Source organism: Apteryx mantelli, chromosome 5, assembly GCF_036417845.1.
Source record: "Apteryx mantelli isolate bAptMan1 chromosome 5, bAptMan1.hap1, whole genome shotgun sequence".
NCBI lineage: Eukaryota > Metazoa > Chordata > Aves > Apterygiformes > Apterygidae > Apteryx > Apteryx mantelli.
In genome coordinates this window covers 19,857,076-19,873,255 of record NC_089982.1, presented here as the reverse complement: position 1 = coordinate 19,873,255, position 16,180 = coordinate 19,857,076, and the positions used below count along the sequence as shown (strand labels likewise).

General features: G+C 42.0%; 1 long non-coding RNA gene across 1 annotated transcript in view; it reads right to left on the bottom strand.

The window, feature by feature from the left end:
• LOC136992251 (uncharacterized) overlaps positions 1-16,180 on the bottom strand; it is a 64,770-nt gene that overhangs the window by 35,297 nt on the left and 13,293 nt on the right. Inside the window, exon 2 of the long non-coding RNA XR_010884352.1 lies at positions 6,411-6,485. This is a non-coding gene — a long non-coding RNA (uncharacterized lncRNA). The remainder of the gene's footprint in view (positions 1-6,410; positions 6,486-16,180) is intronic.

Below are 16,180 nucleotides of genomic sequence, written 5' to 3'. Positions count from 1 at the left end.
TTCTTAGGAATGTAGGACCAAGTTAAGATGTTTTTAGGAACCCTTTTAGGAAAGCCATTCCACAAATGAACTGATTAGACTATGGGAAATCATGAGTATTGCTCTCAGCTACACCCTTTGGTCTATCTCCAATATTTCTTTCATACCCTTCAATGAACTAGTAGATGTTTATCAAGTGTAAAGGGAAGAATCATTAGAATTCTGGTAAAATCATTAGGATTATACATATATGCAAAATTACAGATGAATGAAATAGAAAAATTAACACTGAGCAGATACAGTATGTTGCATCTAAAAATATCTCACTGCCAAATTGCAATGGAGATGAATAAAGATAGAGCTTTATACAGTATTTAGCTATGGATAAATAATGCAATTAATCATGTGCATATGAATTTGAAGAAGAGAGAAAGAGAATATTATCCCTTCATGTTCTGTAACACTGGCAGCCTTAGGTTAAATATCATTTCAAAGTGTTTCTTGGCTGAGTCTAGTATTCCACTCTTTTGAGGAAAGTTGTTGGATCCCACTTAAAAGACTGATAATCCTGCAAAGAGGAAGACCACATTACCACAAGTGACTAAGAAACCCTCTGACTATCAATTATTAGACAACATTCACCAACAGGCCTGGCATGCTCTAAAATAAGTTAACATTATCTTCTAGTAATTGCAGGATATGTTGCTGCTTAAATACACACTAAACATGAGAGATCAATTCCCAGTAACAAAAATCTCTTAGGTGCAAACTGCAAACCCTTCGCTCACCACAGTGAGAAGTTTCATGACCTGTCCCTTATATGCTGATACCATGTCTGAAGCTGCACTATGCAAATAACCGATCTTCCAGGGCAGCAACAAACTGGCCAAGGAGCAGGGTGGGTTCTGGCTGCACCCATCCTGAAATTTTCATTTCTTTCCTCACAACAACCAAGAAAAAAAATATTTCATTGGCCACAAAAGATTTTTTTTCAATATGAAACATTTAATTTGTGGGTGCTTAGAGAAGAAGCAGATGAAGCAAAGGGCCAAACCCACAAAACTGCAGAAGAGAAGACCGGCAGCAGCTGCAGCTGCTGCTATATCCCACTTCTAAATAAAAGTGGCTAGAGCACTCATTTGGGATGCAGGAGACCCAGCCTCAAATCCCTTCTCTGTCCAAGGGGACATGAATACTCATCACTTACTTACCTCTCATTACAGTATGGTGGCTAGAGGCCTTTAAGGACACCCCAGCAATACAGGAGACAGGACCCTGGAAGATGGTCCTGGTGGGTGCTGCTCCATGTGGTATAAATACGGCACCATTCGGTGAGGCCAAGACCAGACCTCTCAGCTGCGTGTCCTACTTACAGGCTTGCAGGATTTGGAAGCGGGGGCAACTCTGCCCCTGAAGTGCTTGGGTTGCAGCTTTCCCCAAATTACAAGCCACAGCAAAAATTACAAATTACATGAAAAGCTGTATAATGAACTCTACCTGAGATATCAAAAAACTGTAATTTGGGGAAAATACTACCTTTTCTCTACAATTCTCTCAGCCTCCTATGAAGGAAAGGTGAAGTGGCTTCAGTTGTTGTTCCCCTCTGTGAAGATGCAGTTGGGCTGACAAAGTGTGACTAATTTGGAGGCTCGCTCAGCCCAGGGAACCTGCGCTGCAGGTTTGCCCTCAGGGAAGGTGCTGCCATTGCCTTCATGAGCAAACTGGCTGGAGGCTTGCCTGCTTATGCAGTCCTTCCGGACTTCGGGGGTCTTTGGCTTCTGTTCTCACAGGAGAGCAGGGATCGACCTGCTCACAACACTGGGAGATTAAGCCTTAAGGGTAGACTGTTACATTACTGAAAACACCATCTTTCCAACTGTGTCGCTCGTCACACTAAAATACTCCCGTTCTGGAGTTCCAGCGAGTTTTCTGTCATCCCCCCTCGGCAGCTCTGCTCTCCGGTGCTCTGCCGCCACCAGATAGCATTGATGTCCCCTAATGAAAACAAGCCCTTCTTTTTCCTGGCTGTGAGGCAGACTCTGTGACTCAGCAGAAGCTACTGTGTGAATAAAAATGGTGGGCCAGATTCTCCTTGGCATTCATGGCCCTTTCACACCCTTCTGGCAATGCCAAAGAGCCCATGATGTGATTGCGAATGTGCTTTATGTCCACCTTAAGGTCTTGTTGTGGTGCCAGGGATGTGTGAAGAAGTCTCAGAACAAATGAAATCAGGCCCTGTAAGGACAGAAATGCTACAACGGCATTTCTGTGGGAACTTTCCCAAAAGTCATCTCCCACTGAAACTCTACTCTAGACTGATGCTCATTCTGTTGGTCACATGTGGCTCCCAGATCTTTTTAGTTCATCAGCCTCTGAACATATGTGATGGCGTCTCTGTGCGGTGAAAAAAAAAAAGGTGGCTCCGCTTCCAACTCCACAAAGGATATGAGCAAGCTGTGTATGCTTCTGCACTCCATGTCACTCAGTAAAATTAGATCCTTACAGCCCTCTCTCTTGACGACTTGCAACTAGTTACACATCAGGCTGTACAGGGCTGTATTTGAGGCATGAGAGCAGCAGGAGAATGGGAAGAAGAATGCTGAACTGGTTTCTGGCATTGCCAGGATCTTTCCGATAGCTGGTAATCTCAAAGAGAAAGCAGCAGTGAACAGACTGCGAGGACTATGTGGAGGTGTGAAGGACACTTCTCAAATTATTACACTTTTTCACATAATGCTTTTATTTTATTATGACTTTCTGATGACCTCATTTTAAGTAGAACAATGCAATAAAACATCTGCATATTCATAAATATTTTAAGTTATAGATTCATGGCTTTGTTTTTCTTGCTTGCTTTTGTTTGAGATGAAAGTAAATAGTCCAAGATTATCCTGAAGAGAACCTAGGTATGTGAAACTCTTGTTTATTTTGCCGATAGGGGAAAATATGTTGCTTCTCTTCTGACCTTAAAAATAATGTTTTATACTGCTGTCAATGTAAAATAACGAACTGATGATGATTTGGGAAGGAGGGGCTAGTTTTCCACAGCAGTGGCCAGTACTGTCCATGGTGCAATACAGGACCTTCGAAATGCTGAACATTTTACTCACAAGCCTTCTGCAGTACTGCTGCTATTCCATGCAAATTCTCTTGCTAACTTTATATTAGAAATATTCACAGTGATTTTTGTAATCTCCATCTATGTGTCCCCAGCAAGAGAGAGGGTGACTGAAAATGCAAAGAGACCAAAGAGCAATCTATGAAATTTAAGCTCCTAGGATACCCAAAGATGTCTTTGTCACTTTGGACATTTGCTGACTTTTTTCCTTTAAATTACAAAAGTCAAGAGCTTTAAAGAAAAGATAAGAAATTAGGGAAAGGATTCCCAAAAGGGTTAAACTTTTCCCCTACAGCTTCTCTAAGCGGAACTGATATTCTTAGTCTGACTTAAGGATATGGAATAGAAAGGCTGCCAACATCTGTTGTGGTCAGAGACAGATAAAAGAGACTAATTCATAGCTGGAAGAACCCATGTACAGCATTCTGTGTTGCATTACCCTTTTCACAAAAGCACGCAAAATAGCATTTGATAGTATGGAAGATAGATGCTCACCTAAACTTCTTCACTGTAGGGACCTGGGAGTTTCACATGTATATATGTACCCACCTCACCACACTGAGACACAGAGGGAGAACACAACATGAAATATTTAGCTTCTAACTGGGAAATTCCAGGGTTGAGAATATTTCAGAAAGACTGAGTATATAACCACATTGTTATGTAATAGGAACAAACGAAAGAAACAAACAAATGAAAAAAGAGAGAGAAGAGACAGGTGATTTGGGAGCTTACAGCTATTGGGAGCAATACCGAGTTAGCTTGCTGACTGTCAGAAAGTTAGCACAGAATAAATTAATATGTTAATTAATTTTGGAAGTGGATTAAATCCAACCTCCACGAAGGCATTCAGAATAGGAGTGTCCACACAGAGACTTGAAGAAGAGCTAATGCGATTTACTTTCACACCCCAATTCAGTCGTTACAAAATGCTTCATGTAGACAAGCCTTTAAATTACTGTAATCAGCAATTACTTCCAAGGAAGTCAATTGCATTACATCAGTGAAGAATAAGCAGACAGTCAAAATCAGGTTTACAGAGTACAAACAGCAAAACAATTGTGTTATCCTATATTTACTTTTGCCAGGACTGATCTTGCTATGGAAAGGGAACTTTGTTATCTGAAGTAGATTTCGAACGACAGTCATTTTACTGCAGGAAGGGAACATTTTACAGGCAGGCAGCTTAATTACATTACAAGCAAGACTAAAAGTGACGCCAAATGTGTAGCGTTTAAACGTTCTTCTGGTGTGAGTTCTGCTGTCCCTATTCCAACCAAGCATCCAGGGAAGTCATTAGGAATTCTGCCTGAGAAAGGGCAGCTGGCTTCCCTCTGTTGTAGTAAGGCAAGAATTATACCTCATCTTTTGTAAACGTATGCACCAGCAGATAGGACACAGGTGCAAGAACTAAAACCCCCCTTGCAATGGGATCATGGTGTGCTCTGCACTCAAGGGTAGAGAAGAGGACAGGCCATACGGACAGGGTCCAGCTGCCCAGCTTCTGAGAGAGCAAAAGCTAGAGAAGTCCTACCCTAATTTCTTCTTCTAGGAGGCGGTCTAGTCCTTACTCCACTGATGATTGAGCTTAAAAATGCTTCTCTCCACCTCTTACCCTCTGACATGCCCCTAAAAACATTTGCCTCAGTTTTCGGCAAAGGCACAGAGTGTCACTGGCATATTAACGCCACTAAAAATTCTGCCAGTTTGGAGGAATTCTCCTTTAGCTACCTCCATCCATTTCAAAAGTCATCTTGCACTTCTTAGTCTTAATAGCTTAGAGGGTCTGGCCAAACATTTCTCACTTGCTGTAAGGAAAGAAAATCAGATTAGGAGGTGCTAGTTTGCTTCTGCACTGGATCAGTAATTGGGGATTCTTTAACATAAACACCACTTTCTTCTCACATGCATATAATTGTGCATGCCTTTTCTCAAAACAGGTGTAAACTTAAAAGCTGGTTCTGTGAACTCATTCCCCCATTGCCTAACTTATAATTAAATCTGTTTTTTCCAACTCAATAGGATGCTTATGTGTTAAATATCTAAAGAATTATTAAATCATATTTATTGAGGTTTTACTGCTGTTACACACATATATTTTGCAACACTAAAAGCCTCTAAATATGTTTTAAATTATTTATAAGTATTTATTTTGTCATACTATTATTTCTTGCAAATATAAATATGTTATGAATAACTGATCTTTACTTTACATGCATGGAAATCAATTATTTAAAACTTATTTTGAGGTTTAAACAACTACACCATGACTACCTCTTCCGTTATCTCAGACTACATATATCAAAATCAAGATGCACGCTGCCACTTATTTGAAAGAGATTTTGCTACAGCTAAATGAAGTATCTGATACAGCTCTCAGATCCCCACTGCATGTCTCCCAGTTATTAAATAATATGCCTAGGAGGCTAATAGCAGTCTTTGTGTAAATCTGATCCTGTGGGATTTTGCCATCCAAAATCTGCCGGCCTCTAGATCCATATTTCTATAACTATGATAGCAGCTCCCCATAAAGAGACAGAGTTTGAGCAAGAAGTAGGAGGATTTAGTACACCGCACAAGTTCTTCATGTTCCACAGTCCAAAATAGACTTATCTGGAGCCAATTTACTGAGTGTAATTTATACCAGACCCTTGCTGGAATGACTTGCACTCTTGCGGCTCTTCAGATGTATATCCAATAGGGAGCTGTCACTCTGCATGAGTTTTAATTCCAAGGTCCAAGTACAAAATCCAGTACCCAGAGACACCATGTGGCTTTGTAGCTCTCCTTGAGAGAAGCTGAGCCAATAGCTCAGCAGCTGGGTTACACACATCCATACTTTTCCTACTTGTGACAGGTATAACATAGGTTCTTTTGGGTTCTTTTTAACATTTGGCAGTGTTCTTCAATAAATAATGAAGCCCAATAATTATAATCAGTGTTTCAATGCAAGAAGTTTCTGTTTTTTAACTTAGCTGTTATTTCAGAAGGACAGGCGTGGTGCTTAGAAATACTGAGCATTAACTACATTCATTGGAACAAATGCATAAGGAACAAGCAATTGCCTTTTGAATCTATAAGGCCCTAGTAGCACAGATACGTACGAGCATGAAGTTCAACAGGTACTATATAATAATCTTCTTTATATCTCATGTCCAGTGTTATGTATTACATACATGTAACCTGAATCACAGCTTGTACATGATTAATTAAAGCAAATCTGGATTCTCTTCACTACAGACAGGTCACCTTCACACAGCCTGGAACAATATACACTAATCTATCAAATATAAATAAAATAAATTGTACTCACTAACAGGAGCTGTGCATTCTTAGTATTTATTCCTTAACACAATGCAAGCCACTTCAGCGCTGATCCATCCTGCAGCTGAAAAATAAGAAAGTGAGAAATCAGTTTCGATTTAAGTGACCAACATGAAGCCAATAGTAATCACTAAGGAATATCTGCTATATTTGAATAAGCAGTGACCCCCAATAAGTAGAATTTAATGCAGATTTTGTTGCAATTACAGTGTCTGGAAATCCTCAGTTAAAAAATAAACTGATACTCTTGTTACTTTTCTCGTCAAAATGGAAGAAACAGCTTTTGGGCAATATACTGCAAAGCTTTCCAAATATCAATATACAGAAACTAAATTATATTCACCTGTATGCACACTTTAGAACATGCCACTGGTGTAATATCAAAACGTAACTCTTAGCAGTCTCACAACACCACTGTGTCCTCCCTCTACACCTATTTTACAACAGGGGGATGAGGCAGCACAGGGAGGCGAAGCCTAATGTCACACAGGACAGTCAGTAAAGGAGCAAGGACCTGCCACGTTTTAGATCACCACCCTCATTCCTAAAACATCCTTTTTCTTTGGATACACAGAAAAAAAAATTTCCTTGCTCTTTGGGGCACACTGTTCCTAAACCATAAAGCAACACCTGGAGCCCGTGAGGCAGTGCAGCGGTGGGAGTTTCACTTCACTGAAATTAAAGCAGAAAGCTTTTCGTTGGTTAAATATCCAAATGGATTACACCGGCAACACAGCAGGGTCTTGGTCATTCATTTTAACAGGTCCACCCCTGCTGGGAAAGTACTAGAGAGACTTCCTGGATATTTGTGTTAAAAGAGCTGAAATTGTTATAATACCAGTATTTCAGGCCCTCATATTGCAAACACTCACATACAGCAGTCTCACCTGCCTTGATACTTATGATAAGAAAGTTCTTTTAAATTCTCCAAATTTTAAGACAAAACAGGGTAATAACCCTGAAGTCGGGGAAATGCAGTAACTGAAGAGCAGCAGCCCAAGAACACGTAAGTGTAAGGAGAGAAAAACTGTCTGAGGACTTTGAGGATTAATCTCAAAGACATCAAGACACCAAAAAGGCTTTTTTAGCTAACCTTACGATGGTTTTCTTAAACGCATTTGCATCGACACTGTGCTTTAGCACCCTGTCTGGCAAAAAGGTTCACTGGGGCTGTGTCTTATTTGCATTTTCTGCTAGCAAACTCCAGCCTCCAGAGGTTGCTGCAAGTAGAGGGGGCAAAGGGGAGAAAAATTACAACCCAGGCCTTCTCCTCTGAGCGTCCAGGATTTAATTTTGTGTTTTGAAACCTGCTCGGCTGGGCCTGTGCCCCAAGGGCCCCCCCGGCCTCCTCAGCAGTGGGTCACGAAATGGCAGGATCGCAAAATGGCCAGCTCACAAGATGGCCGCCGCCAAGGCAGCCTGGAGCCACCCCGCACCGGTCTCAGCCGGTTCTGGCCGGTTCCGGCCGGCAGCAAAGAGCAGCGGGGAAGCCCCGCCGCACACCAAAGCCTTGCCAGCGCCCCCCAAAACCGCCGCCAGCCGCAGAGCGTTAGTTGGCGGGGTTTTGCGTTAACTGGCAATAAATTAAGTAAAATTCCCCAGCTTGAGGCGGCTCTGCCTGTGCCACAGGTCTGCCTCCGGCACTGCCAGCCGGCCCTCAGGAGCTCCTGGTCAGTAACCCCCACCTGGGAGACCGGTCGCAGGTCCGCGACAGCCATCACGCTGCACGGCCACCATACAAACTGGTAGCCATGCGCTGCAGGGTGATGCTTACAACAAAACGATGCAAGAGCAGGCTTCCTGGCCGCTGAGTTCAACACTGCGCTAGCCCAGAGGCAAATGTTTCACTTCGGGTGCTCTTTTCACACGCCTGCCTTAAAGCAGGCAATTGGAGGCACTTGGGCCTCCGCTGCGCCAGGAGCCAGCAAGAACACGCTAAGTTGCGAGTGCACGGCGAACCGCTTGGCCAAATGCAGATGAGCGTAAGCTTGTGTTTAAGATTAAAATTCGATTAGTGCTTCACTGAATGGGACAAAAACCAGAGCAGGCCCAGAGAATACGGAGGAGAGAGGAAGAGTCTGGATTCATTACTATTTTAATGGGCCACTCTTTCAAAGTAGTTGATAACTTCTGAAAGCTGTTCAAGTGGTAGAACTGTTTCTAGGCTATTAAGTTGGTGTAAGTATTTACTTTGAATAATATTTTGTGATTCAGCTGCCAAACCTCTTTTATCTGTAGCAATTTCCAGTTAGTAGGTGTCATTTGCACGTTGCTTTACATATACTTAAGATTTTATGGATTAGCCGTGTGCTTCCCAGCTTTCTAACAGCCTTTCTTTTATGACTTCCAAGCCTCTTGCAGCAAGGGATACAGCAGTAGGACATGATAGGCGATGATACCACCAAATACACCTTGGGAGATGGATACACACTTTCGCTTTATTCCTTACACTGCATCTGAGGTGTTTAAATTACTGAGAATGTTAGCTATAGGAAAATAGCAGATATCATTGTTCTTGTAAGGTCACGCGTTTAAAGTATGGGTTAGTAATGGAAAACATATCTACTGTTGTCTGTGAACTGTCAACATTTTAAGCAATTAAAATGAAGGAGTGCCTTTTAATTCTTTAGTCTTTTGATCCAGTGATTTTGAAGCATTTGTTATAGTCTGTCTCTAATGCCACCTCTGCTTGGCACCGCGCAATCACAAAAGATAAGCACCCTGCCTCAGAAGGCTTACAGTTAAAAACATGAGAAAAATAAACTAATTTAAAAACACTTTGCAAGATCAGTAACTAGTATGCTCCCATTTCATAGACGGATAGACCTCTCTATGCTATCTTTAATAGACATATATGAGGCCTGCACGGTAAAACAGCACAAATTCTAACAAGGCTGCATATTAGAGTGAGTCAGAAAGCATAGCAGAGCATTTGCCTCAGTTTTTCATCTAAGTATTTCAGAAAAAAATAATATTTCTATACCAGCTTAGCTATCTCCTACTCCCTCCTCCTTTATAGCCTCAACTTTCTCCGTGGTGCAACACATTCTCCCTTACTGATGAAAGCAATTTCTGGATGTAGCACAGCAGGGAGATGGGGACTCACATGCCCAGATTCCCAGCCCCTTTTGTCACCTGATGTGTGACAAAACCGGGACCTACCTTCCAAAATTACTCCACCCCCCAAAATTAGCCTGTATAATTCATGCAGGCCTCATGACTCAGAGTGGGACCACGAGCCAGTCAATCCTGCCGTGCAGCAGCAATTTTGCCCATGAAACACAGTAGTAGTAAGTCTTACAGAAGGCCCAGAAGAAAAGTTTAGCAAGCCCCTTGCAAGCTTTCTGCAGGAATCTTTTTCATCTTCTTCCCTCTCCTCCATTAGAAACATCTTCTCAATTATGTGCTGCTCACAGTCAAAATGATACTGGTACACTGTTAACACCTATCTTTCATGAACAAACAAAGATCATAAAAATATTTGAGAGTTGTCAGATGATAGGGAAGCGCGAACATTTCCCCATGGCAAAAGAAAGAGCAATCAGCAGTAGCCTAAAAAGAAAAGGGTAATTTTTGTTTACAATACTTGAATGTGAGAGCAAACTGGGCCACCCATTTAGAGCTGGATTCTGCTCCTTGATTGCACAGCTATTTTTAACCTCTGTGTCTTTATATTGAGTCTGGTACAAACTTTGCTACAGTTCCTCACACAAAGAGAATTCATAGACTTTCAGCAAGACTGCCTCATTTTAGATTAGATGGCAATTTTATTTGAAAAGTGACGAGGAAAAAAAAAGTGGCTTCTCTTACTTGGCAGATCTGCTCGCTGTGTGTATTCAGTTATAATTTATTCATGCTGGTGATGAAATACATTCCCTTAGTTTTCACTCGCTCAGCCCAGCAGAGCTGGTAGAGCTCAGAGAAGAGGAGCAACCACTTTTTTCAGGGCTTCCCAGAACAAATCCCCCGTCCTGTCCAGACATTTTGTCTATGTGAAACTTGAAATGTTTGTGTCTGTTTGTTTTTTTTTTTTAATTTTGCTAGAATTTCTGTAGGTAGCATGAGCGCAGGTGGGGCTCCCCCACAGCAGCCCAACAGAGCTACTATGCGTCCAGATGTTTCTGCCATCCAGGCCCCACAAGCACGGATACAAATCAACCAGGCAGAAGGCATATAGCACCATCAACGTACTGTGATGGGGATGTCATCGGCCTGGTGTCCCTCAGAAGGGTGGGCCTACTGCACATGCTCTATAATCGTGTGCCCACATATTGCTGTCTGGGAAATCCTAGACAAAAACACGGCAGCTTTAATGTTCTCGAGTCTGTTTCTTCTCGTGCAACAGCAGAGTGAGTGCACTGCTTCCAGTGCCTAGCAGGGAAATATTCATGAGTCAGACACTCCACACCCAAAGTTGTGGGACCTGGTTTCTACCAGGTGATTTTAAAAATAATAATAATGCATGGGAGGTTTTCTCTTCTCACTTCTGACCCTGGGGATGTATGCCAGTTACCTTTCCAAGGCTTTTTTCCTGCAAACCTGAAGGCTAGAAATTTACTCTTTTTTTAAGGAAGACCCATTCAGCTAGCAGTACGTAAAACATGAGATTCACCATTGAGTAAAAACTGCGAGATTCTCACATAAATCACTTGTCTCCAACAGCTAAGGCTTCAAACAAAAGTTGTAAGATTTATGATAAAAATCACCAGGGTTGTCAACAAGGCATATAAAAATGCCACTGAGCTTAAGCAAAACTTTTACAGGCGGCGAGCCTGCAAATGTAGCCAAGGGTATATTTCGGCCATAGCACCACCTCTGTCTTTCAGGCCACAACAGTCACCTTTGCCTCCTCCTCCTTCTTGCTTGTAAAGCCCAGTGCAAGCAAATGTGTCACAAAGTCATAATTTTCATCATATATTGCATAACCCTTAGGCCTCCCCCATTTCCCACAATACAGGTCTGTTTCTCCATCTATTACATTGGGAAAAGGTCCATTTACTCGAGCAAGCAAAGTCTAAACACATTTGCAAGAAAAGCTATAAGAGGCGGTAAGTCTGGTCCCAACATTTAGAAGTGTGGCTATGAAAGGACACATATGGAGGAAAGAGGCCCTCCCTGTCCAGGGATGTGTGGGACAGCCTGTTTTGAAGAGAAACAAGACTTCTACAACATTCGTTAAATGTATGTGTTTGGTGGGACCTAAAAGTGGTGTTCTGCAAAGGGAGCCATCAGGTAAACAGCATGGATGACAAAGACGCAGCCGAAAAATTTATGCCTTCCTGGTGGCTCCCTCCAGAGCCTAGAGTTTAGCTTCCTGAACTTTAGGGGGAAGCTTTATTCTGAAGGGGGTGTTGATTGTTTGTTTTTTCATTTCTACATAATTTCAGCAGATTCCCTAAGACAGAAAACTTTGGAAATCAATCAGCCAAATATATAAATAAAAGGAGAGAAAAAAGAAAAAAAATGATGTCACCCTCAAGCAGTTCCATCAAGGGATGACATTTTAAATCACATCATGTCTCACACCCATTTCTTAGTGCAAAATAAATCACTTGAACAGAGTGCAAGCCAATTTTTACTTTAAAAAATGTTGTGTCCTAAGGCTCTCTTCTTGAACTTCAAAAGCATACTTCATAATTACTCTACCTATCAAAGGAAACTCAATATTTCACCTCCAACCTCCCTCCGCTTGTGTTATAATTTTTAATTGTTAATAAATTATATTAATTTTAAACTGGTTATTCTCTCTTGAAATTACATCTTTCAAATGAGTATGGAAACTTATTTTAAATTAACATATTTACCTTAAAATTGTATTTTAGTAATTTGTTTATGACATTTCTTCTCTAATAATTCTTCTATTAGTAATTTAATCTTGGGATACCCCATTTAATTTGATTTGAGCACTACTGTCTTGATGTAAGAGTCAAAATCCATTTTATAAAGCTTGAGATTTCTAGAAAGTGAATATTTTTCTTTTTTTAGCATATTTTAGGTATTTAGTTTGGAGGCCTCATTGTGCACTGCACAAGCTTTTATCATTTGCAAGCTTAAAACACAGGAGAAAAATTTGGAGGCCATATTTACAATCTAAAAACTGCCCTTACAGGTGCATACATGCACTGTTAAAGAATATACCACATCAGGGTTTCTGGCAGGACTACATTATTTTCTTTAGCTAGCATGTGTATTGATTAACACTCAGTCCTTGCAAATACGTTCGAGAAGGCTGCACACAGCAGGCTTCATGCATTATATTTTCTGTAAGGGTAAGAGTGCTCCTGGAACAGGGAAGCAAGGTGCTTGTGCATATTCCAGTTTCATAACTAAGGCACTTCTTCATAGTGTCCAACGTTCAGCATTTAAATATTCTCACTGACTTTTCAAGGCCGGTCACATGCTTAAGTGAGTAAGTAACTATTGCAAAACAGTAGAAAAATGCCAGTATACTGATGCCACTATAACATAAATCAACGCTCTTAAAACTTTGCTTGCAGGAATTGCCCTCACGGCAGGAGCAACTGAAACGGGTTGCAAGTCTTGTGCCAGAGAGGGACCAGGCGGAGAAGTTCAGACCCAAGAAACATCCAAGTTGCTTCTGAGGCTCCAAGAATCAATCGAGGAGTAATGGAGCAAACTGCAAGGAAAAAAAGAAATGCATCCAGTAGGTGAACTCAGCTACGTGGCTGAACAAACAATTCCCCCATTGAAAGAAAATCCTCCCAGAGAAGCCTCTGGGATTCCTGGGCAGCACACAGGAAAGAAAAACAAAGCAGAGACTGTCCTGGAGAGTGTGCTGCAAATGTTACGTTAAGCACAGTGTCTGCAAGACACCATTCAGTGCCAGGTGGATATTCCTGTAGTCTGCAGTTTCTTTAAAAAAAAGAAGGCCAGGACTATCTCAAAATCCCAGTAAGTTGTACACACACATACCAAATCATTTTTTTCCATAGGATTGGTAGACGTTTGCGAATTGCCCATTGTAAAAGAACTGTGGCTATCCAAGGTGTAAGACAAATAGCCCGTATCTCAGAGCACTACACACTAAACCTGCCACATTTTGTCATCTCGCCTTCGTTACTCTGCGTGCACAACAGTCCTCTTGAACGGGACAAATCTGGATTTTGCTCTTCTTTCAGCCAGCGCTCTGCACAAAACCAAATCCACAGAGTCAATAGCTTTCTGTGAGTCCTGACAACACCCATGGCTGGTAGATCACAGGAAGACTAAATCACAGGAAGATGGAAGAAGGACAAGCACAATAAAGAAGAAGTTTCAGACCAAATTCACAGTCTTCCATAAATCTCAATGCATGCTCCCGAGTCCAGTTCATCAAGATGAGAATGTAGCTCCTAATTATTTCCGTATGTTTCAAACAAAATGTTATGAATGAAACACGGCTCTTCTTCCCAGTCATTCCCTTGCAGGGCAACCCACCCAACTCTGGATTAACCTGCTTAGTTCTAGTTTAATCCCTCCTGCTTTGTCAGAAGCGTACCGGGGAGTACCCGGCACTTTTCCATGCAAACGGAAGGGGTGCACGAGGCAGAAAGCCGCGTATGTTGGAGAACTCGGATGTCGAAACACGTGTTTCTCTCCAGCAAAAAGAAAGAGGGAGGGGATGTGTGAAATGGGGCAATCGGTCTAGTTCATCTCTTTTATGTTATGAGGGCTTCCAAAAGAGAAGTTTCTTTCAAACAAAAGCGAGGCGCAGTAGCTTGCCGAATGTTCTAATTTATTTCTAATCATTGTTTTCATTTAAGGAGCAATGTGTTTTCTCTTGTGTCTGGCATAGCCACTGGCTGAAGCAACAGATGTACCACACTGATGATCCTGAAGAAGGGAAAAACATCTGTCTGCAGTAGCTTTTTTTGGACTCTGAGGACTGAGTGTATAAGCCTATGGGAACTTCACAGACACTTGAAATCCTGATTTATTCATTGTTGATTTATTTATGCACCTTTATGCAAGAGCCTTGGTGATACACAGTAATGCATATAGAGAAGTTTTACCACATAAATTAAATTTGTTCCCCATTTTAAGATATTGAGCAAAAAAAAAAAGAGGCTTTAGGTACCTGTGAAGTGGCATGTTGCAAGATATTTGCGTACTGAAGTGGGCATCTGACACTTTATAGGACACACAAAGGACACATCTGGGAAAATGCACACACCGCCAGCTGAAATGCCTCCTCTCTTCTTTAGCACATCTGTGGTTCAATTACAAAACGTAGCAAACGATTAAAATTCAGGTCAGCACACAGCAGCAATACCATCCTTTGATGTGGGGTCAGTATGGGTCACAGTCCTGTACTCATTACACAGGTTAATCAACTTAGTGAAGTAAATATGACAGGACTGACCAAAAATCTGTGTAATTACCATCGCTCTGCGAGCATTGGCAAGCAGGCCTGTTTTATTTGTTGGCTACACAAGTAGTATTTCTTCTAGACAAATCAGAACTAAAGATCACAGGTCCAGAGCTGTTATTGCAAAGCAGATTTGTACGTTCCAGAAACAGCCACTCTTGTTATTGCTGCCCGTCTGCACGTGTGTGCGCGGCTGGGTGTGCGCTCACTCACACCTGCAAGCACGTGCCCACACGCCATAGCCGTAGTCTTGTAATCAGATTTGTACCCGTGACTACTTCTGCCCCTGCAGCATCCCACTGACCGCAGCTGGTTGTGTTCCGCACCGATTTGCAGAGCCACTGCACCGACCTCGTTGCAGTGATTTAGTATGAAACAACACACACGTTATTTCTCATCTCGGAAAAAGAAAGGCTTCTGGGTGGCAGTGACACCAAAATGGGTTCGTGGCAATATACTTGCAACTGCCCCAGCCACCTTCACCCACTCGTCCAGCTCACGAAACCTACTTTTTGTCATTGCAAATTTTGGGGCAACTTTGGAACAGTAACTATGAGTAGAAAGGGATTGCTACACTCAGATCGAACATTGCTTTCTCTTGCCTAAATGTAGATACTCCTTGATCCCTGACAGGTAAGATTCAGTCCAGCCTGAGGGATATAATTAAGGCCAAAATGTCAAAACCCTCTGCACTAGAAAAAGGAGATTCCTGCTGGCTTTTGGGTAAGATGTGCAGTGCTTGCTTCTCGGCCCAGAAAGCCAGGAGTTATCAGGCTGTTCAGCCTGGGATTTTTGCAGTAGGCACCCAATTCCCCCAGAAGCGAGAGTGACAGGAGGGTTGAGCTGGGATTTTTGCAACAGTCACCAAACTCCCAGGGAAATTCAGTGGGAGCTGAGAGTTTTGATCCCTCCCATGAAAGTTGATAGGAAATTAATATGCATTTCAGTGGGGGTCGGAGTTGGTCCTGGGTGCCACGCTCCCATAAGCTCTGTTGAAAACCACAGCCTTAAATGGTAATATTCTGATATTTCAAATATGTGAGGTTAGGTAATTTTTTCTAATTCTTAAAAATGTATTAGTTATAATTTTCCTCTGCCTTTCAGTCCCTATGAGATAAAAGGAGTCTGGCTTTACAAGCAGCAAGATTTACCAAAATAGTCTCAGAGAAATTTTAACCCATTTTCTAAAATATTTCCAAATTATTTTCTGTTTTTTCCTCCCCTAAAACGCGTGCTACACAGGCTGTATGACTGCGCGCACTGTCCCGGTTCAGCATCTGTCGGGGCCGGTGCAGGTCTGTTTGCGACGAGTGTCGGCCCAAGGCTCTCGATGACCTTTGTGGCAACCTCACTAACAGCCGCCGGTCAAACAAAAGTGACAATTCACAAGC